At 38.3% G+C, this 23912-nt stretch overlaps 1 protein-coding gene across 25 annotated transcripts in view; it reads right to left on the reverse strand.

Annotated features, from left to right (window-relative positions):
* TENM3 (teneurin transmembrane protein 3) overlaps positions 1-9867 on the reverse strand; it is a 1327252-nt gene extending 1317385 nt beyond the window's left edge. For 14 of the 25 annotated variants that reach the window (XM_072037263.1, XM_072037264.1, XM_072037262.1 and 11 more), the window contains exon 1: positions 9577-9867. The gene's annotated coding sequence lies outside the window, so the exon portion shown is untranslated. The remainder of the gene's footprint in view (positions 1-9576) is intronic. The other 11 variants (XM_038177894.2, XM_072037272.1, XM_038177892.2 and 8 more) reach the window with 2 other exon arrangements.
* Between the last annotated feature and the right edge of the window lie 14045 nt (positions 9868-23912).

The following is a 23912-nucleotide window of genomic DNA, read 5'->3' on the forward strand; positions in this document are numbered from 1 at the left end:
ACATGTATGTCAAATGTGAAAAAGATGTTAACAACCCTTAAATCATGTGAACTCTTTAGTTATCAGTGAGTTAGAATTAAATGAGTATCATAACAAGCTACTTGTGTTTAGCCATCTTTACAGCAGTGGCAAGAACAAAATGCTAAATACAGAGGGCCTGTCATCGATAATACACATACAATAATACTGGTGGCATTTCTCAGAAGAAAAAGTTTTGAGGAACAGAGCAAGCTGACAAAGTAAAATCACAGAAAGCAAAGTAGACTCAATTTTTACTTTGCAGTGCCACATATTGTTCTTGTAGTTGTCTGCAAAAGTGATTATATTGGAAAACAGACTGATTCATGATTTTGAAAAAGTGCAGGTATACTGTATATTACTTCTACACATTACATAAAATGAGAACTTTAAACATTTGGAAGAGTTAATCCAGAACTTAGCCATACAGGTTTAGTATTGTTCTCTATAGAAGACACAAAGTACTGGCTTCACTGACTGAAGAAAGGCTTTTTTTTTTTAATTATTTTTTTTTAATTTTAAATCAAGTTCACGATAGCAGTTTGAATGCTAAGTCCTGAAATACCTTGCTTATGACTCTCCATGAACCAGTATTTCTGCTGTGGTTACTGAGGGCATTTAAACAAAAAATGTCCTAATGATAGTTCAACTTCTGTTGTGGGTTGCCTCAGAGCCCAGACTTGGCAAGCTGTGAACACGTAGAGGTGCTCATTCATCACCTTGGAATACTGAAGGAATGTCTAGGAAATGTGGGAGAATTTCAGGGGTGTTTTTTGTTTTACTAGGTCTGAAATAACTGTTAGTTTAATATGCATTATTTTCCACAAGTTACATTTTCCTGTATATGTTTTGTCACTGTAGCTATTTTACAAACATGATTGGCATTTCCAAAATGCAGTCATCTAATAAGTAAGGATACCTTCACTGCAGTGAAGAAATAGAAACAAGGTATTCACTGAAATGTAAATTGACATAAACTTAGAAGTAGCCTCCCAGAAGTAAGATTGAGATGGATTACCATGACAATGATGAAACAGAGCCTTATACCTGTGTACCCAGTTTGCATCTTTTCCCTGGATAAATTGACAAGCTTTTCACGCAGCTAACACTTCTCTTTCACCAGCTTCAAACCAGCTTTCAAAAAAAAAAAAAAAAAAGCAATATGCTTCTTCTGTAACTCTGAGCAAATATGACTGCTGAACAAAACTCTTAAGCAGATTACAGTTTGTGCACTAATGAAGAAATTCAATTTTAGGCAATAGATTGCATTTTTTAAGATTGAAAAAAAATACTATATGGTTACTGCATCTCTTCCACATGCTTTCCTCTTTCTATGCAAAACATAGGGTGGGCTGCTATACAGATTTGACAATAAATCTTTTTCCAGGCTACAGGTTATTCACAAAATGAATTGTTTGCGACTCAGATTTGGCTCTCAAAATACCAACTTAGGAGCATTTATGTGGGGAGACGCAGAGCAAGGAGGCAGAATCAGACAAACAGTCAGAGAAAAGGGTAGTTACTCACAAAGCTCAGGAGGCAGCAGTCAGGGCTGACCACAGTGAAATCAATCACAAGCAGCTAAATACAATAATAGCAGAAATACAGTTGCACCTGAGAAACAGATGAAACCAAAATAGAAGAGCAAGAAGGAGACCTGGGGGAAGTGATTGTTGTTCCGAGTAAACAAGAGCAGCAATAGAAAGTTTTGTTAGCCAAGAATTATTTCCAGTAGATAGGCACATGCTATTTATGCTATATCCGTGAGTTATCGGTACCTAACGAGCAACATGGAATCTTTGGGGTGTGATCCAAAGGCCATGACATTCCCTAAAAGGGGCAGATACAACCATGGTGGATGGGTGAGTGAAAGAAAAAGTACAAAAAGATGAATACACTTAAAATTTAACTAGGTTTTCCGAAGTTGTAAACAGGAACATATTTTACATATTCTTATATATTTATTATAGTAGATGTGCTGCATATGCAAGTGTATACATCTTGATGAGACAGTGGAATCTGTTTTATCCTTGTAAAAGACAGCAATCCGTACTCATTAAATGCACACGCCATCTAGCACAAGAGAGTTCTGTCCCACTCTCCAAGCGGGTCTGAAGCTGTTGTAGCAGAGCACAAAAGAGTAATGATAATAACAAAAACATACAAAACTGCCTGATTACAGAGTACAGATGGTGCAAAGCATGAAGCAGAAGTTCTCCACATCATTCTTCTGGTAGCAAGGCTGGCTAAACCAGATCCCACCTGCTCTTCCCTTCTAAGAGGTTTAATGCTGCCCTTACCTTATACCATCAGTATCACCAGCAAAACTATTTGAGACAATTCAATATAATTAAAGGTCTTCCTTATCCATCCCCCCCACCCACCCCTGCAGAATTACTCAGTTTAAATTGGTTATCTATATAGTCCTCTAAATAGTTCAACTGAATAGGTTGTTAGACAGTAGAAATGAATAGCCAAAGAGTTGGAACAATTTAAGTTAACTTTTCCATCAAGAAAAACGTGTATGGAACCAAGACTTCAAATGTCATGTACAGTTTTTGAAAATCAGCTGCAGATATTCAGTCAGGAAATGAAAAGATTCTATGTGAAAGCTTTATAATGAGGAAAAGAAAGAAAGCTTCAGAGAAAATACCAGTTTTCCTTTCTCTAATAAAGTTTCTCATTCACTGACTGAAGATAGTGAACCTCCCTGTGATTCTTTACCATTATGACAACTAGCAGCCGAACCAAAAATTGACAGAATCCTTCACAATATTACTCTACATGACACTAGCAGCAGTGTGAAATTGAGTGTGATCACAGCCCCAGTCAATCCTACTGGTTCAGGGAGTTTTCAGTTTAGGTCAATTTTATCTTCAGATCCTCCTGCTCTTGAATCACAGAAGTAAAGAAAACAAAGATAGAGAAAAAGACAGTAGGATGAAAGTCTATTAAAAGGAAACAAGGGCAGAGAGATTTTAGAAATTGCTAAACGCTCTTCCTGTCCTCCAAGAACACAAGTCCACGCAGCACGACATAAATCCTGTGCATATAAAAAGGAGTTCTCCCCCACCTGGCTTAAACCCAAAGAATCCACATACTATTTGAGATTCAGGCGCTCACACCATGTCCTCTAACAGTACATTACAAGCTCTTCAAGAGACAAACTTCATATCTAACTCCATACATACAAAGATACCTCTTACTCAAAATAACTTTTTTAAAAATCATTTTCTCCCCCTTGTTGACTAATCTTTGTCCCAAGAACTTCTGACAAGGTAGTACTTTAAATCCTTCTTTAACCACGGTCCCTCTTCTCATCACTCCTCCTTTTTCTTTATGTTAAATCTAGTCCTCACTCCTTCTGTTCCTACTGAAGAATAACTGCTCATCATCCCCCTTGATTGTTCTAACAGCTGTTGCTAGTTTGCCAATCAGTCCCATGCAATCTCCTCTCATTCTTTTCCTGTGGTTTCTTTCCCAATTTTTGCATGAGAAATCAAGGAGTGTATCGGAGTGAATACTCACAAAGCTATGGAAGTATTTTCTAGTGAGTCTAAGGAAAGGTGGTAAAACCTAACCTTTATCCCACTTGTGTCTCACTGCTGCTAATCCTAGCTATTGCTGAAGTAAGCCCTAACTATCCAACCTTTTTCTAAAAAAAAAAAAATAATAATAATAATCCTCATTCTAGAGCATTTTATAACAATCTACTATTCCTTTTCCCAGGGACACATAAGCCACAATAAATCTCTTTCAATGTGAACTAAAATTAATTAGTTTAGTCTTGGAGTTGCAAATGAGCACATTTTACTTCCTACTGCAATAGACTACGAATACAAACGCAGTTTAATCTAAAAGGCAGCTAAAAATCCAATTAAATTAACAGCAGTTTTTAAGTGAATGGACAGTACTTTCTTACCCACTGTACCTAATTCACTGGCTGTCCTCAGCCCACACCCTAAATTAGCAGCAGATCTGCTGAAATAGAAAATAAAGGATGAATCTGTATCAACTAGCATATCTTTTTCTCAAAAGCTTGATTTCCCCTTAGACTACCAGCTCATCCATTTTGATTCTTATCCCTGTATTTCACCCCCTTTGCTGCAGCAAATAGTTCCAGATACTTTAAAAATTACCTTCACAAAACTTGTATGTTATACTGAAATAAAGGACCACATTCAAGGAACATACAATTAGGTTTTGTAATCTCTCTTGTCCAAGAACAAGTTCTACCCCAATGATTTGCAGGGGTTAGCACACCACTGAAACCGTATAATATACAGTTGCAAAGGTACTCACTGCCAGTAACAGATCCTCCAAAATGAAAGTTAAAGTTGTTAGCTTCCAAAAAGAAAAGTATTAAGCAGACTTTACTTCCAATGAAAGATTACACTTCCTATCTCTTGTTATATCAAGTCGTAGTCCTAAAAATACGAGCAGAACTCATCACCAGATTAAACATGTATGTAGTGTCTGCAAGAGCAGGGCCTAAAATGGGTTTTACCAGTCATAATGTTAGATGGTTGCCACCGCATAAATCTGTGCAATTTCAGATAATGTTGTTAACAGTTCAAATGCTTTCATCTGAAATCTTACATATAATGGTCAGTCTGCCATAAAGCGGAATTAGCTGCCAAGATAACGTCTCCCAGGGCTGAGATGGAGGTGGTTCAGACCCAACTTCAACAATCTTCACTCTTGCTGTGACCTTGGGGCCACTGCCCACTGTCAATTATCACATGCTTCATCCTTCTTTCTTCCTCACCCCACTTGCTCAGGAAGTAGATAAATCTGAGCTCAGTCCTTGCTGGCTGCTTGCCTTCCCCTGCCTTTGCCCTGCTCCCTGCCCTTGAAAATGGCTGATGCTCTTTTGAACATCATTATGGCTACATCTCAATGTTACCCTGTCCCAAGGGAAAAGAGGTTTAAAATAAAAAGGTAGAGATCAATGTGGGAACAGTACTTCAGCCAGAATGATTTGTCACATACTTCTAAAGAGATTAAATCAACAGGATTTTTAACACTATTTTAAAGGCAAAATGGTTCCTGAATAAACAGAAGAACTGTCAATGCATATTTGTCTATCAGAAGGGAAGACCAACTCGAACACTTCCCTTTTTATGTTCAAAACACTCCTGTTCCAAATATTCTGCATGGGTCAAGATCACACACAGCACAACGGCAGCAGACCTGCCCTCTGGTTCTGCACTACCAGGTGGCCACGACAGCACGTTGTGGCATACAGCTGCCTCTCATGCATTCTCTTCCCCCTGGAGGAAGTAAAAACTTGAGCTAGCAGAAGTGCCCTGTATCTGTACAGACAAGGTCTGGAGCAGGTGCCACCATGTGTGTGACCCTACCGATTTCTGGAAACTAGCCCCTCTCTCAACAAATGAAGGCAAAGCAATGCTGCTCTCATTAGAGTACTACAACAGAAGCACAATGACAAGATTTCTCTGTGGGGGCTTATTTAAATTTTTTTTGCAGAAACAGTTCCTATTGAACTGACAATGCTGAAATATGCTTGTTTTCCGAAAGTGTGTCTGCTAAGCCATGGAACTTATATTCAACAGGAGACCATTACGCTGTCATAACATTCGATTCCACTTACATTACCTCTTAATAAACACTGGAACATTTAGCAGCTATTAGCAAAGACATTCTCAAGAGTTCTAGATTTCAGCAGTGCTCACAGGCAGCCTGCCTTTAGGTACTACACTGCGATAGTTTAAGATTAGAGATGCAATTTGAATTAATAAAACTGACATCATGTTTGACTCATTCATATTTCTAGAGGAAAAGTATTTGCAAATACTCCATGCTGATCTTTCTGCTTGCTACAGTTAAAATACTTCTTATGCTCAAAAGAAATCTTTGCAGATTCTTTCTTATAGTATAGAGTATTTGGGGGATACCATATACTATATGAATTAAGTCTCTAAAGCAATTTACAAAGCAGATAGATTATTTCACTTGCTAAGACTTACTTCACAAAAATACTCATGTTCATGCAATCTATATAGGCACAAATTTATATATATATATCAGTGCATGTGGGTGTGCTAAACTAAGGTCAGTCTTCTCTGTGCGACAAACTGTTAGTCATCAAAATAGCTAGTCCTAGAGAATCCATCATTAAACTGCTAAATCAGTAAGTCCAGAAGTAACAGGTCCACCTGTGAAACTTAGTTTCTTTACAGACCTGAATGAAAGAATGCAATTTCAGAAGCACAAATGTATTTGTAACATAACAGAGCTGCAAGTCATCTCGTATGAAATTAACTTTACTGCACAAATACAAGTGTAATTTAATGCTTTAGTCATTCTGATAATTTGCAAACCGTGACTCTGCTAAGTCCATGGAATTTACTAATCTATAACTTCAATTGTTATCGTTAATACGGTAACATGCTATTATAATGTATAAAAAGAAATCTCAGCATCTATGAAACCAGCACGTTGGGATTTTTTTAAAAGCTGTATTAGTTTCCTCAAGTCCAATTCCAATACCTATCAGTAGCAATTATTACTTTATTAGCTGCATTAGAAAGGTTTTCAGATACTAAATTCCATAGCCTGTTCACTTCAATGCATTAAAGAAATATTCTGCATCTCTGCTTCCTAAATATTTGTTTTACCCAGCATGATTTGTAATGCATCCTGTAGCTTCAAAGGCAACCGTAGAGTATTTTACCATTATGACAGAGGCAAGCACCTAGAAGTTGACATTCCTTCATCTAACAAGCAATACGAGTATGGTAATCACACAGGATTTAAGAATGTCTTCAATTTCCCTCCCTCGGTATTAAAAACTGCATTTTCCAATGTTAAAGGGTTTTTTTTGTTCACGTTGAGCTGTGATTTTAGTAAACACAACGTTTCTAGATGTACTACGTGTAAAACTCTAGTATGTATAAAGATCTGTGTTAACGGAAGATTCAGAAGAGCAGAAGGGTACTGTCAACCTAGTAAGGACACTGAGTTAACATTACTACTGCAGATGTTAAGGTGCAAGAAAGTCTTCAGCTGGCCCAGTCTGGAAGCAATGCGGAAGAATATGCTTAATAATGTTGGGGAATCTTCTTGCATAGGTTTACAAATAAGAGTTGGGAAAAATATGCAGATGTTGTAGAAGATAGGTATCTGTGTTCCATTAGGAGGATTTTCCAAGACGTTCATTTTCTTGTAAAGCTTGTGCTGGAAGCGTTATCATAAAATATATGGAAAATATGCACACAACTTTCCAAAGCAGCTTTATACAATACAGTATGTTATGGAAAGCATTTTTTGATATTCTGTCTGCTGCTGTTTTTTTTCCCAAAAAAAAAAAAACCTTAGCATTTTCTCACACTCCATGCTGTACCAGAGACACTCCACAAATCCAGATGTCAAGACATCAGTGTTTTGTAAATCTTTGATAACATGTTCAGCTATATATTTATCAGCTGTATGGAAAGTCATACTTTTGTTTTGGAGGAAATCCAACCTTAACATTAAACTCCATCTCATTCAAGCTAACATTTTTACAGGAACTGAGGGGAAAGAAACCAAAAGCTCCATTATTCTGATTTTTTAGAACCCCTCATTTGGGAACGCATAGAATGGAATTCAGGTTCAGAAGAAATATTTGGATAGCTTGGCATGCAAGAATCAAGTGTTTGAGAAATGTATCTGCAGTAGTGAAAAGAGCAAGGTTGGGATACAACGCAGAGAGACTCCCAAGTGAGAACTGCAGTACCTGACACAAGATGAAACAGACTAATTTTACAATTGTGAACATAACTTTTGTGAAGGTCAGCATTTTAACCGACTTGGGAGACACACTCTCCAAGCACTTTCAGTATTTAGACTGGTGTTTTGGCGTTTGTTTATTTCTGCATATTTTTATTTATTTATTTTTTTTTTTATCTCAAAAGAAAACAAAATTACATTACAAAGACAAAACCAAAGACTAAGGGAATAAAGCACAGAAATATAAGAGCCCATATGGACATAACAATTTTACTAATGTGTTAATCTCTACACAAGTTCCAAAAATAGAATATCCTATTCAATTTGTTAAATTCAATCTCTTATTTAATTTAATTTCTGGCATTTTCCTTCAATACATCTTTGATGCAGACAGTGGGAACCATTCCTCTGTGGAAAAAAAAATACGGCAGCCATAACATAACGCTGTGCTGCTGCTTGTTATGCCAACTTTATTATACATAATACCAAGAAAACTTTTCAAACCAAATGCAACAGGTTTATGCAGCTATCGTCTAAGCTTCTCACAGAACAATTTCAAGCTAGGCAAGAGATATGAGAGATTTGGAGAACAAGGAGTTCAGAAAATAAAGTTTAACCATGCAGAAATGGATTAATTCATCACTGTTACTGAGCAGTGTATAAGCTGGTATGCTGTTACTATAAAAAAAAGACTACGTTCACTGCTTAGTTTGTAAAGGACGACAAGAGGAGCGTTGCTGCAGCATCTCCGATCCAGTCTTCAACAGTGAGCAGTGCCTATTTCTAATCAGCATAAGTGCCGGAAAGTGACATAAAACTCAGGCAGTAAGCAGCAAGTGCCATGCACCTCGAGCGCAATTATCAGCCCGGTCTAAGGATGCCACTAACAGACGGCAGAGGATTTCACCGGACAAAACCCCCAAATTTGCCTGCCTTTCGACCCGGCCTCACAAACCCCGAGGTGCGCAGCTGTGCTTCCCTGTCGGAGGAGAAGCGAGGTACATTCAGCCTGCTCTCAGCCGATGCAAGGTACGTCCCAGTGCCAGCGGCCAAGCTAACAACTTAATTACCGCGGTCCTTCTCCAAGTGTTACCGTCACCGCAATACAGTTATTAAATATTCTAACACCCTATTCACTTCCCTGCAAGAGTGGAGCTTACTATTTTAAGAAAGCCTGCCTATTTAAATGTCATTAACTATCCAATTAGTACAGTCTGCTCCTTGCTAGCTGCAGAGTACCGGGATAATCTTTTAATTGTTAGCCGCTATTGAATAATTTTCGCAATTACGCTTTTATACATTCCGCACTAATTAAGACGGACTACCCCTCGCACCCCGCCTTTCGCCTCTATGCACGCTGCAAAGCCAGACACGCGTGGAAGAAGGGGAGAAAACCCCCCAAAAAACCCCACACGCCACCCCGCACACGTGTGGCCGCGGCTAATTGCCACCCCCGCCGTGCGCGGAGCCGGACCCCGCACGGCTCCACCTGCCGGGCGCCCGCACCCCGCGCAGCGCCCCCGCAGCGCCGCCCGCGCACCTTGCGCGGCTGCGGAGCGCCGACAGCGGGCTGGGCCCGGGGGCTGCGGGGGGACAGCCGCCCCCGTGCCCCCGCAGGACGCCGCCTGTTGCGCGGGACGCCCCCTGCGCCCGCTCCGTCCCCGCGCAAAAGCGGCGCAGCCCCGGCGCTCGCCCTCCCGCCTGGGGAGGGGGGGGACAAAGTTTGGCTCCCGCAGGCAGCGAGTGCGCGGGGGCTGCGGGGAGGCAGCCGGCCGGTCGCCCCCTCGCTCCCTCCCACTCTCCATCTCTCCCTCCCTCACTCACCTGTCCGTCGCCTCCCCGGCGGTGGCTGAGGGGAAGGCGGGCGGGCGGCGGGCGCGGCCCCGCGCTCCTCTCCCGTCCTTCGGCCCCGCAGGGCGGCCGGAGCCGGCACCCCCCCGCCGGCCGAGCAGGTGGAAGCGGAGCGGAGCAACACGTTTGGGCTCTGAACTTCGCGGCTCCGGTCACAACACAAACAAACACGCAGCCGAGCGAGGACCTCTCCCAGCCGAGCCCAGCCTGCTCGGCAGCCGCTGCCTCTCTTATTGGTGCGGAGCTTATTTATTTATTTGATTTCCCCCCCGTCGCCCCCCCCTTTCTCTTTCCACACACACACACACACGCGCATCCACTCCCCTCCCTCCCTCCCTCCCTCCCCGCCCAGCCAGCCCCGCTCCTCTCCTCTCCTCTCTTCTCCTCTCCTCTCCGCTCCGCGCAGCCCGGCCGCGGTGCTGTGGGGCCGGCAGCGCCCGCCCGCTGCCCGGCTGCCGGCCGGGGGACGGAGGGAGGGAGGCGGGCACGCCGCGGGGAGGCGGGCGCCGGCGAGGAGGGAGGCGGGCGGCAGCGGGGCTCGGGGAGGCCGGGAGGAGCCCCCCGGGCCTCGCCCTGCCCGCGGGGTGGCCCCGGGGGCGGTGGGGGTTATCTATTTATTTATTTATTTATTTATTCTGGGGGAGGTTATGCCCTTCCGCGGGTGCGTGCAAGGGAGGGTGCGCGGACGTGCGCCGCCGGGCTGGTGTGCAAGGAGAGCCCGGCAGCCGCAGTGCACTTGGTGCCTGTGCAGCGCTTTCGCCTTTTGCCAGGGCTTGTGTGTGTGTGTGTGACCAGCGGCGGAGCAGGCGTGATTTCGCCTCGTACTGGCTGCTGAGCCTTTGTATTGATTCTCTCTCTTTTTTTTTTTTTTTTTTTTTTTTTAAAATTCCGCTACCCCCCTTTCTCCCCTCTTCCCCCCCGGTCCCCGAGCAGCCCGGCAGGTCTCGCCTCACCTGCCCGCCCCCCAGGGCCGGGCGCCAGCCGCCGGTACCCTAAGGGAAGGGGACCGTAAGTTAGGAGCTGCGGCGGTGAGACCGCATGAAGGATCCCCTTCGCTGCTCCTGCAGCATCCGTCCTAGCTCAGCTTCTCATTGCAGCTGTCAGTGGAGGAGGAAAAAAAAAAAAAAACGTTTCTGTCCCACAGTGGCTGTTTTTATCCCGCTGTACACACACGTGACAGACGGAATATTGACACCCTCATCTTCTCTCCCATCCCTCCCCCTTTGGAAATTAAGGTTTGAATTAGATGTCCCAGGGGCAGAAATGTGAAAGCCTGGAAGTTGGTGCAAACTCTTGCAGATATTGTGATGTGGGTGGGTTTTTCTGTTTTGTTTGGTTTTCCTGGACAGAATTCCCGTCCTTCTCCCCTGGCAGTAAATAAACATTGTGGTTATTCTTTTTCACTTCCAGCGAGAAGCAAGGAAATCACTAGTGTGCTCAGAGAATAAACAGTTATTCAACAATATTGCTATGCAATAAAGCATAAATTATATTCCTATTTCTCTTCAGGTGACAAGACGTAGAGATGTAAAGATTGCTTTTATCCTAAGTCAGTCAATGAATTTATGTAGATTTGCCATTTCAAACAGAGGGTACAAATCTTTCTTTGTGCAGCAACTCTGTAATTCTACCTTTGTCAACCGAAGACAATAAACTAGAAAGATTAATGTACATTTTTTCTTCAGTAGTAAATCCTATTGTCAAATGGGGAGAACTTTTTATTCAAGGAATTGGATCAATAGTTGACTTTGTTTTGAAGCATTTATTTAAGAAGCTACTTAAAAAGAATGAGGTTCATGCTCTTAACATCCTTAAAGAAATCTCTCAAAGGCAATTATTCTATTTGCCAATCTAGCGGCCACTGCCATGTAGCAACAAAAAGCATGAAAGCTAGACGTGGAAATCCCTTTGGGTTCAGACAGTGCTTTCTCAATGGAAGAAGAACAGTAGAAAATTAAAAAGTGAAATACACTTTAAAAAATATATCTCTATTTGAAAGTTTTAAACAGCTGTCTTTGAATAGGTGAGGTTTCATCTCTAACCAGTAAGCTTCAAGGTCAGCAAGCTCCAAGTGCCAGACGTGGTCGATGCCTGAAAGAAAGCCACCAACCTCATGTGCTGTTTAGTAAACAATACGTAAAAAGTTGGCTGCCTGACTGTTATTTTAATCTGTAAAGTTGGGGTTCAGAAGAGCACAACATGTCCCTCATTGGAATACACTCTTGTATTTTCAAAGTATGGGAGATTACTGAAGGTATTACTTCAGTACTTCAGATAGTGCTTCACTAATGATGGCCTATTGCAACACCTGTCAAAATCGGTAAAAAGACCCCAAGTGATTTCAGTTAAATTTAGTTTGACACTTCTGTTGTACTTCACTATTTGAAATTTCAACTGTTTCAAATATCTTAAGCAATTTATTTACGATTGATCTGAGACTCTTTATTATTATGTGGATACTAAGCGCTATGTAAAAGCAAAAAAGTCCACAAGAAGACCGATATCACATACTGACATAACATATCTGCTTCCATCCAAACAAATTCCTTGGCAAGAGGAACAACCTCAACAGGACTTTGATTTGACTAAGTCAAGCTAATAATGAATTTGTTGGCTACTTAATATATTGGCTGTTCACCTGAATTATGCAAGCAGAATATCAGTCAGTGTTCTGAGCTGAGAAATATACAAGAAGGCTAAGAATAAATAGCAACGATAATGAAAACCAGGGGAAAAAAATGGCATAAAAACAGAAAGTAAAAGGAAAAAGAAAGAAAAGGCAAAGCCGTAATGTTTTTTAAACTTCATCTTGTGTTGTTTACTGGCTTTCATTTGGCCTCTTTCATCATTTAAATCCCTGTGATCTTATGGTTGGCATTTTGGTTTCTTAAAGTGTTTTAAATTGAGATTGCTAAATAAATAAATACAAAAATGCAGCCCCCACTGCCGCCCTCCAATTTTAATACTAGCTTTCTACTACTGTCTTTTAACTCCCTGTTTTCTGTCTGGACTCTTAAAAGCCTACTTCTAAGGGTTTTAAAGAGCTGGTAATATTACATGTAACTGCTGATGCACATCCTGTGCAATATGTTATACTTCACAAATGCATCTACTAATCTCAGCAGAAAATGGAACGTATGCATTAATATTTTCAAATGCTGATTCAAATCAGTCAAATCTAAGCAAGTTCTGTTTAAGTAGCAAGAGACACAGCTCATCAGTAAGAAGTTTCTCCAAAACAAATGATGTTCACTATCCCCAGACATTTTATCTGTGCAGGAGGAGGCTTTTTACCAAAAAAAAAAAAAAAAAAAGATGGATTTTTCTTCCACAGCTGAACACGCAGGTTTACACTCCGTTTTTCAATTTCTTTTCAGGTAGCTGAAATGCTTTTGATCACAATTTATAAATATGTCAGGCAAAGCTCTGGTAAACCAGCAAGAATATACATTGGACATTTTGAGTTTTAAAATTGTGTCCAGAATTGTATGTTGGCATATTTTGTAAAGAATCAGGAGTTCTATACATCTGTCTGTTAAAGTGAATAACACATATTATGTAATCTTGTCTATTTATTGCAGTTTTGCAAAGATTTGGTGAATAGTTTTTTCAGCTAGCCAGGATTTGGAAAATTGTACTACTGTGAGCAGTTCAAAGGAAAGAAAAGGTAGAAAATATCCCTTGTTCAGACCCAGTGAGCAAAGCATTGTGTTGACCTTAGCCCATCCAACAGCTACTAGAGAATTCAGTCTTTGGCCTGTTCTCCAGTTTCTGTAAGCAAAGATGAATGTCTATAGCTGATTAGGAAAAGTGTGCTAATGATTTGTATTTTGAAAGAACAGCATGTCAACAAGCAGATCTGGTAGAGAGGAAAGGCATCGTAAAGACTGGAAATGGAAACTGGGGAAACTTTTAATAAATGTGGATACTCTCACATTGCTGTATGGGAGGAAGATGATTTGCTTCCCTGTACATTAAGCCTTTTAAATTGATGTATTTATTCAAATACACTTGAATAATAAGTCCTGGGCCTGACCCCAGCTTATTTTTCCCATTTTGTTAGGAGAAGATGATTTTTTTCAATTAAGGAGACATACAGACATCAGTGGGTTGATGGCATCCAGATGAAAGAGAAGGAGCAGCTGCCTCTGGTGGTGGGCGTTGTTCGTAGTCCATCTCTATTCTGGTAACTACGAAGATCTGCATCTTGTGCAATATAGGCAGGGATGTCACATAGGCTGCTATCGTTACTAAAACATTAACATATGGTCCCATGTCATCGGAGTCCTTTAGCAGTCAGGATGGGCTTCTTCGCATGTGTTAGGTGCATTGGTATGGTTTTGTATCTGTGAAAAAGGGAGCTGAATAGCACACATTCTTCTATGTTTGAGGGTGCTTGAATACTCATTCACTTCTGCGGCATGTTGTAATTGCCATCGTTCCGTGGCATTTGTCCAGAGAATAGCCCTACCAGAGTCAGAGTTGTAGAGCTGAACCAAAAAGCATCCAAGGTGGTGTGTGTGTGTATCAGCTTTTTGACGGGTGGTCTGCTGCTGCAAAGCATGTCTGAACTGCAGCAGCTGAAACTGATGTGAGCTGGATTAGAGATGTTTTGCTGACTCTGAGCAGTGTGCTTTTTCTCATGTGGAGTGAATCAATGTTTATAATCCTGTCTGTAATGGTATATCTTGTTTTTTCTTCTTCTCTCTTTCTCCCCCCCCCCCCCCCCCCCTTTTTTTCTTCTTTTTTCTTCTCAGAGACACATTTTAGAGGGAATCAAGTGTATTAAGTGATTTCTATCATGACTTGCCTCCGATTGGGCTGTCATGCATGAAGGGCAGATATTTATACTGTGACTGGTCAGGTAAGCTATTTCCACCACACGAGGTCTTTTGAAAGTATTTGGTACTGTAAATGTTCAGAATAACATTATCTTCTCCTCGGTGGTACTTTTTATTCAGTCCTCAGGTACTTCCTGGTGACCACATAACTATGACATAAAGGTGTACAGCCTGTTAGGCAAAACACAAAAACTGTCTTGAACCTGGAAAGATTACTTGATAGAAAGCTAGATAGATAGAGAAGATGATGATAACATTTCTGATTTCCTGGAATAGGGAAATAGCTGAAAGTGGAAGACATTTCCTGTGATTTTCAGGTTAGTCCAGACAATTCAATGTGATAGGACATGGTGAATGTTGGCAGTTACCTGCAGTTTAGTATCCTCAGGAAGAAGAATACAGTGAAGGGAAATAATAACATAGGCAACACCTCTGACTAGAGGTCTCTTTGAGCCATTTAGGACCAGATGTTGGGAGAAGTTTTCACCACTATACAATCTTGCCTACAATCAGACTTCTTCTTTTGTAGCAAACCACTCTTCGTCCGGTTTGGCTGCTCTTACATGGTTTTGGAACCTTTTCTACAGCTCATACTGGAATAAATGATACTATTTAATTGTAATGGTCCTATCGAGTATTTTATAATACTCGATACAAACTTGAAGGGGGGGGAGGAGAAAAAAAAATTAAAAAAAGTTAGCTTCAAGGTTTCACAGGATTATTTACTTACGAAATCAAGGAGTTGCAAGGAAAGCTATAATAGTAAGAACTGATGTTAACAAGCAGCATTTAAAGATCAAAGCTCATATATACAATAGAGATGTCTGGAATAGATATCTGAACAAGTTAACTGAAAGAGAGCTTAACTGTTAAAATTACTTGTCTGAAGTAATACATTTCACAACTGGAATTTTGATATAATAGATATTTGACACTTATTGGTAGAAAAGAAAATGTTTGTCTTTCATCTGCTTTTCAAATAGATGTTATAATTTTCATATTAATTGCTTATGTTTTGTCTTCTGAAATTATTGTACCTATTGGCTTTGTATTGAGGAATTAAACCACTTGTTGCACTTGTTTACATACAGCACTCTTGGTCTGAAACTGATACGTTTTGCAGACTTGTGGTCTCTATTGTGGCAGTGTGTGTGGTCCTGAAGTCAAATTGCTGCTAAAATGAACTGCTTGCAGAATTCTGTATATACTCATGTATGAAGAGAACTTTTAAAAAATTAGTTTGCAACTACATTCTGAACGTTTCATAATGTTGATATTTAAAAACACTTTATTTTTCAGTTCCTATTACATTTTCTGTTCATGGAGTTCCTAGTTTGCAAACATTTATGCACATGCTTAGTTTTATTTTTTTACCTGAAATTTGATATTCAGACAATACATATGTAGCTATGGGGGAAAAAGACAATTGGAATTTTTACTCTTCTAAATCTAAAATAAAATAGTTTTTCTTTTCTTGAAAATTGCTTTCTTTCCATCTGAAGAAAAAGCAAATTGCTATTTGGGAATCTAGTTTAAGAGATGTATAGCTAGATATACATGCACTTATTCTACTTTGGACTTTATTGGGATAGATAAGGATAAATTAATCATTTCAATGGAAGTTTACAGTTGCCTAGGGACCAGTGGCTGTAAGTTGATTTTGCTCAGTGTTGGTAAACAGAGAAAAGTCCTTAGCAATATTGTGGAGAACCCATAACTCAAAGAGGCTAATTTCTTGAAGTTAAGAATGTTGTAAATTGCATTTGTTGGAAGTAAAAGGATAAGAAGATACAAGGTTGTGACTGAAAGGCAAATTCAAGAAGTAGCAGCTTAGTAACTAGCCAGGTAGTCAGATAATGAGAGAAACAGCTGAGAGAAGCAACTTCTAAAAACCCAGGTTGTATTGGTGACAGTACGAAGACGCCAGTTAGAAAAAATCTGCATAATATCAAAATGTAAAAAGTGGGAAGCAAATATAATTTGATATGAACTAGAAGCTGGGAAGTATAATGGAATTGAGGTCAAGGTTCAGCTACGGACAACAAATTATATATTATATTGCATTAGGAAAAAAGGAGTGTCTCATATATAAAATCGGAACCACACAAAGTTCAAGAAAATCAAATTGCTAATAATGACAAAGAAAAAGTGCTCCATAACTTTTTCTGTTCTGTTTCTAGAAAGGAATAGGAGAGTGTAGTCATATTCCATAGTGATGGTGAAGTGTTTTCCAAGCAATTAGTTTCCAAGGAAAGCATTGAGTAGTGTTTTTATGCTGAATATTTTGTAAAAGAGCTGATTCAGATGAACTGAATTAAAAAGTAGATACGTACTGTCTCGATTTTAAAGGCCTCTTGGAATACTTTAGAAACTCCTGGAAGTAGTGAGTGTAATATTTAAGCTAAAAAAATAGATATATAAAAAAATAAAAATAAAGAAAAATCCATGAAACGTGACTTATGGTGTAATCGAAGTTGAGGTAGGATTCAGTACATAATGGTTCAAAAGCTTTGAATTACTGCTAGAATTCAAGGCAGAAGTATTTTGGGAGATAAAGTCTTGTCAAACAAATGTGAATTCTTTCTTTGAGAATGTTAGAAGTTTGGCTGATAAAATAAGTGCTTTTGTACTTCTGGCGGGATAGTTGTGTGCTTAGTAATTAGGTACTTAAACCACAATTTCAAAATTGGGAAATAATGAGAGAATAATTATTCTTACAATAATTAAATGTCATAAAATAATTAGGTAGGTCAGTACCACCACCCCTGCACACACACTACCATATTGAATTTACAGGATTTTTCTTTTTATTTGGTATATGTGGAAATAAGTAGTGGTTAGTGGAAAAGATGGATTAAATTGTTCAAATGTATAGTACACATAAAGCTGACAGAAGAATGCTATATCAACTTCTTATACAACAAAATGAAGATGAAAACCCAGAAAACTTACAGAAAAGAGTCCTAAGTGCTAATTGAGTCTACTACAGAATAAGTAAAGAGATCAGGTAGCTGATAAGAGAGCAAAATATCAGATACTAGTGATTTTTTCAATCTAACAGAGAAAGATTTCATAGTCTTTCTTTCTGAACAGTGCCACCAGAACTCTTTAAAGTGTAAACACAATACATATTTTTCAAGGTGAGATAACTGCTAGAGCAAACTACCAAAAAGGATGATTTATTCTGCATCTCTCAGGTACTCAAATAAAATGTATCTATCTTTTATCCAGGTGCATATTATGCTTTAACCAAATAAAATATTTAAATTGACATATGAGGCAAACACAAGGGCTTGTCATCTACCATGTTCTTTCTGTCCTTGAATATGCTGATCAATGTGAGTTTTAAGTATACAATTGTAATTGCTTTAACATAACTCATTGCAAGTCAGATTTCTGGGATAACATGCTAATTCCCATTATTAAGCACCAAATTTGCATGTTACACACTTTCCATGTACTGATACATACAGTACTAATACTTTCACGTCATGCTTCCCTTTCACCTTCTGATACCCCCTTAGCTAATTGTTAAGGATTTTAGAAGATTCTAAACTTTCATACATATAAAACTGGTCAAAGTTATGTCCATATATTTTAATACTAAATTAGAATAGATACTAAATATTCTAATATTAAATTAGAATAGATACTAAATTATTTTATAGATATGTTAAAGTTTTAAATTGAGAAGTACTTTATTACATTTTGGAATTTTAGAGTAAGAAGTCATATTATAGGATTATAATTTCCCTTTTAATAATGTGAAAGTAAAAATTACAGTATTAGATCGGATCGTAAGATTTTTTTTCACTCTCATTTCCCAATAGCAAGAAATGTCACAACTGGATAGTTTTGTGGTAAGTTCCCTGTAAAGGAGATTACTTATACTGTGGATACAGCTAAGGATGCCCAATAGCCACATGTACAGTCATGGTTTGTGTAGCCTCACTTGCATTTCTTTCTTCTTCCCATCAGTATATCTTTGCCCTGTATTTTCTAGGTTTCTGTTCTTCACACAACCCAACTGAACCTGTCCTAATCAGTCAGAGATAACCAGTGGAAAAGGGGGTTCTACCCAGACACTCTTCTTGACTGAGCTAAATAAGCTCTGACATCAAACCACTGTGGCCAACCTGTAATGCTTTGAATTTTTATATGTTGTTTTCTAATCCAACATAATCAGTCAATTTCTGAGCCTTAAACATAATTTTTCCAATTGTATTTTCCATGAGTCTTAGTAGTTTGAGTTCTTGCTACCATAAAAAGAAATCCTCTCCATGTTTAAGGTTAATGTTATGTAGTGATGGACTCATGATAACGCATTTCCAGACCAATTTATTCCATGTAAAACAGTGTGTCAGCTGGCAGAAAGAATTGCTGGTAGTGACCTCTGAGGAAAAACAAGCTGTTTTGCTCAAGAGAAAAGAAGCTCCCTCTGCCCCTTCCCTGAACGTACATGATTTTGTTGTCTGCTGAGTTTCTGCCAGTGTTACTTGCCAGAGGATTCAGCTTGCTTGTGCAAGCTCACCACTAAATAGATTACAAGGTTGACACGCAATGTTTTTCCTTTGTTAAGGTAACTGTGGCAAATATCATTTTCCATAGCTGCATCTTACTATTTTTATCCTGTTCTTTTATACAAATTCCTGCTCTTCTACCATGACATTTTACAGCATTGAATTACATAGGTTGATTACACATTTTCTTCAGACGCACGCATGTATGTAAATGCAGGTATATTTATTAAAATGTCTCTGTGTTTTTGTTTTGTTGCCTTTCAATGTCATTGAGCCTCTCTGTTCTTTCTAGGAAAGAACACCCAATTTCTTGCATATATTTTGCCAGAACACCAAAGAGAATTGGTGGTCTTGAATCTTGCTTAAATGTTCCTTAAAGACTTTTGAAAACAGAACTTAAAGGCTTAAATCACATAAGGATTTTTGGAAATGCTGCTATGCCTGTGTGATATCTGTCATTCTGTATGGTTTCATTGTATGCCCTCTTACTTAGAATCTGTGTCATGTCTCCTTAAAGAAAAATATTTCAGTATGCAACCTTCAGTTCTAATCGCCTTCTATTTATGCTCTATCTTTTTTAAGAATGGATAATCAGAACTGAATTTCACATTCAGGGGGAAGAATGACATGTAAGAGCATCATGAGTTTTATATACATATATATTTATATGAATATATATATTGCATTATTTCTTTAGAGATATGGGGGGTGGGCTGTTTGAGTGTTTTGTTTTGGTGTTTTTATTTGTTTGTTTGTTTTTGTTTTTTTAATGCTACAGGGTTTTGCAAAGCTTTATGTGCCACCAGCCATAAATTCTAACTTTTTTTTTTCTTCAGCTGAATCACTATAGATAATTACAGCCATTACAATCATCCATTGTTTGCAGGTTGCTTAAAATATTGCTCCTAATATATATTAGTTCATACTTTAACATTGAATTTCATTTGTTTTCTCCACTCACCTACCATCTTGGGTTCTCTTGACATTACAGCTCATATAATTCTATGTCCTCTGCAAATTTCAGTCTCTGACTGCTTGACCCTTTGCATGAATAAATATATCATAAACAACACATTAACTAATGTGCTAAACACTGGAGATAATGAAACTGGTGATTTAATTTCTCTTTTGTGTCTCTTTTCAATTAACTAGGACCTAATCCATGATAAAACTTTTCCTCTTGTCCCATGAGTACCTGATTTTACCGTCAATAGCTTTTAAAAATAAAAACCCCTATAATTATAATTTTTATATAATTTTATATGTTTTTGTTATATAAAATGAGGTATATAATTTAGCTTTCCTTAGTAGAAGATCCTCTTTTTTTGCTCTAGCACTGTACAAATTAGGCACAAATTCATAACTGGTTTTTAATATTTTCCTATATCATGCCCTTTCAAAGTAATTGTTTTTGACAACTGTTACCCATGATTTTGGAGTCATAGCTAGGATAGGATAAGCAGATTTGCTACCCTGCAGCCTTTTTCATTTTCAGTTAACTACTGCATAAAACTTACAGTTCAGCTAGATGACTCCAGGGCTCCTGCAGAACTCATGGATAACTATATCTAGGCCTAATGAAGTACGGCTTTTCAATTTATCAGTTTGTTCCGGTATTTTCTTACTACTAATGTTCAGAAACTTTGTACTTGACTTTTTCCATCTCCTGGAGAAAAGCAACAAAATAAAGTATTTACCTGTTTTGTAACATTGTCGTCTTTAAAAATCCAGCCATACCACCATCTCTTTCTTACCTTTCTCTTTATTTAGACTTTCAAGAATTGTTTATGTCTTTGGGTATTTACTTTTCATAGACTGCTTTGGAGTCCTCCTAACTTACATCTTACATTTTTACCTTCCAGAAATTTGGTGCTTTTCTAGGAAAGAAGGATTGAATAATACAGAAGAAAGATTATATCTGTCACTGACAGAGGATAATAGTATATTTATGCCTTACAGTATATGGATCAGTATATTTATTCGTTGATTTATAGTACTGAAGTATTCTTATCAAAAAGTTAATAATTTTCTAAACATACTTTAGATTAAGTGGCATGGGGTAGTGGTGGGTGGATCTGGCTAGAAAATCCTCAGTATTGCTTTTCCAAGAGATATCAGGGAATGTATTGATAGAACAAGGAGTAATGGCTTTAAACTGAAAGAGGGAAGATTTAGATTAGATATTTAGAAGAAATTCTTCACTCAGAGGGTGGTGAGGCACTGGAACAGGTTGCCCAGAGCAGCTGTGGATGCTCCAAAACTGTCCATGGCAGAGGGATTGGAGTTAAATGATCTTTAAGGTTCCTTCCAAACTGAGCCTATGATTACTATGATTCTAATGAAACCTATGATTCATTCTATGATCCCTGGAGGTGTCCAAGACCAGGTTAGATGGGGCCCTGGACAATTTGGTCTTTTGGGTGGCATCCTTGCCCATCCTTGCAGGGAAGGTGGAACTGGATGGTCTTTAAGGTCACTTCCAACCCAAGCTATTCTGTGATTCTATGACTCTATGACTTTTTGTTGCCACTTTCAAATTCTATCCACTTCAGGATTATTCCCAAAGCTCATGTTTGGGATTTTTCTGTGGGAAAAAGGGTAAAAGTGTGGTAAATTAGTATTTACTTGCATTAAGAATGTAATGTTATCTATATCATATCATTATAGGAAAATTCATAAGGTACCTTAAGACCTCATATGCAAATATAATCCTTCAAAGTCCACAGATATTTGAACTGACATTTTAAAGCTTTTGTGGAAGACTTCAAAATACAAAAATGAAAAATATCCTCCTCTTATATAAAAAATCTTGTGAGATACTTACTATTTCAATAGCAAATGGAATTTAAAGCAAGTTTATTCTTTGTGAGAAAAAAAAAAAAAAAACATAAACAACCACATGTAAATCAGTAATACCATGATTTTTCCTCATTGATGGAGTAGATATAATTTCTGTTTCACTTTCCCTCCATCAGTCTGTTTATCCTGTGCACATATGCCTTTTTCATTGAGCTATTTTCCTTCCATAGGATAGTGTTTGATGTACAGGAGAATAGAGATTAAGTAATTTTAGTAAATTTGAATTTTAGTAAACTTCAGAGGAAATTGGGAATTCTGCTAATCATCCTGTTAGTTCTAGAAAATGTCAACTTAGTATCATCCATATGTAAGGGCTATGCCTTACTGTCCTTAAGAAATATACAGGATGATATGTTCCTTAGAATCAAGGAACACAGCTTACACAGTATCAGATCAAGTTGAAGTAATAAATTGCTAAAAATGTATACATTTTCAGACCAATGCAAGCATTCTGTAGTCACAGAAATGTACAAGAAGATGCCAATATTTATGCATATTATTTGTGCATTAATTAATTGCACTGATTTTTTCAATTCATAAATTGTTTATAGCAAGGACAATTTCTAGACAGGTGCCATTTTTTCTGCAGGGATGTTGTATTCATATAATATTTTCTTTGTATAAAATAAACTTTCTTTGAGGATTATTTAAGGTCTTCTAAAATGTGTATTTATTTTTCTGTATTTAGATTTCTGTCATTTTGTTTTGTTTTGCAAATAAGTTTAACTGAAATCAAAGCAGAAAGTTCATCTAAAATATACACAATGCAATTGTTTTGCTATTGAGAACAGTTAAATAGAATGAAGTATTAACATGCAAATACATAGGTTAGGTTTTCAAATCCAGTTTAGCATTACCAGTGTCACTACAAAATCCACCAGACAAACATGTCATATTTAAATTGCAGGAGTGTTGTCTGTTTCTCATCCACAGCATTGTTAAGCTGCTCCCATATTAATGGTCTTAGAAACCGTGGAGATCAGGTAGTGAAAAGTTTTGGTCTATCGGTACTCCTGTTGATTTGCATTGTTCTACAGAAGCAAGCTCAATGATAATACCTATATACAGTGTGATGAGAAGGATTATTAAACAATCATGTTAGTAACAGAAATAAATGGCATGATACAGATTTAGAAGTAATTACAATGACTGTGATTGTTCTACACCCAGCACTGTGATCAGATCGGGAATTCATACAAAAATTCGGCAAGATCTCATTTCATGTGTCTCTCCCAGTTGCTGTACGCTGTTCCGTATGGCTGCTTTGTGTCAGTGGAGCACGAAGCATCTGGGAGACATCTTTAATACAATCACTACTTAGGTAGTGTAGCAACAGATAGCTTCTAACAGATAGAAGTTCCTCCCTCAGATACTGGTAATGCTGTAGCTACATAAGAACCCCCAAGCTGTTTGACGTTACGTTGATTATTTTATTTCACTGAGTTAATTGCTTTTATCCCCCTCTGTCCTTGCCACCTTTCTACTGTGTTGAAGTGTCTGACAAAATCTGTCAAGAGCACAAGGAACAAAAAATTAAAAATGAAAAGCTTAGATGTACTCCAAGGCAATAGGGGGTATTGGAGTGTCAAGTACTGTATGGCATATTGTTAAGCCAAATCTTAAATGTACTACAAAACAAATAAATAAATAAATAAGTGCTGTTGCAGACGGTTGTGCAGCGTATAATGAATCTTGCTTATGCGCTTTTTACATATCATCACCTATATATGCATTTTAAAGCTACCACATTCACTAGTTATCAGTTGTTCTACATACTGAACCTTTAACTGCTTTTCAGCACTTTTTTATTCTTTACTCTACTTTTTTTTTTTTTTGGTGTGTGTATGTGTTTTGTTTTTATTTATTTTTTGATATTGTAATAAGGAACTGTGATCCCTTTCAAAATCCGTCACATATTGAATGAGCCTGTCTATTTTCCAATTCAAAATACATTTGAGGCTTCTACAAGATGCCAAAAATAAGGGGTTCATATTAAACCTGTGTATTGATACTAGGGTCTGTTTTTCTTGTAAGAAAGAAACAAAGTAGTCACTAGCTGACTAAAGAAGTAAGTGCTAAAGAAGTAAGA

This window comes from Anas platyrhynchos, chromosome 4 (assembly GCF_047663525.1).
Source record: "Anas platyrhynchos isolate ZD024472 breed Pekin duck chromosome 4, IASCAAS_PekinDuck_T2T, whole genome shotgun sequence".
NCBI classification, from domain to species: Eukaryota; Metazoa; Chordata; class Aves; order Anseriformes; family Anatidae; genus Anas; species Anas platyrhynchos.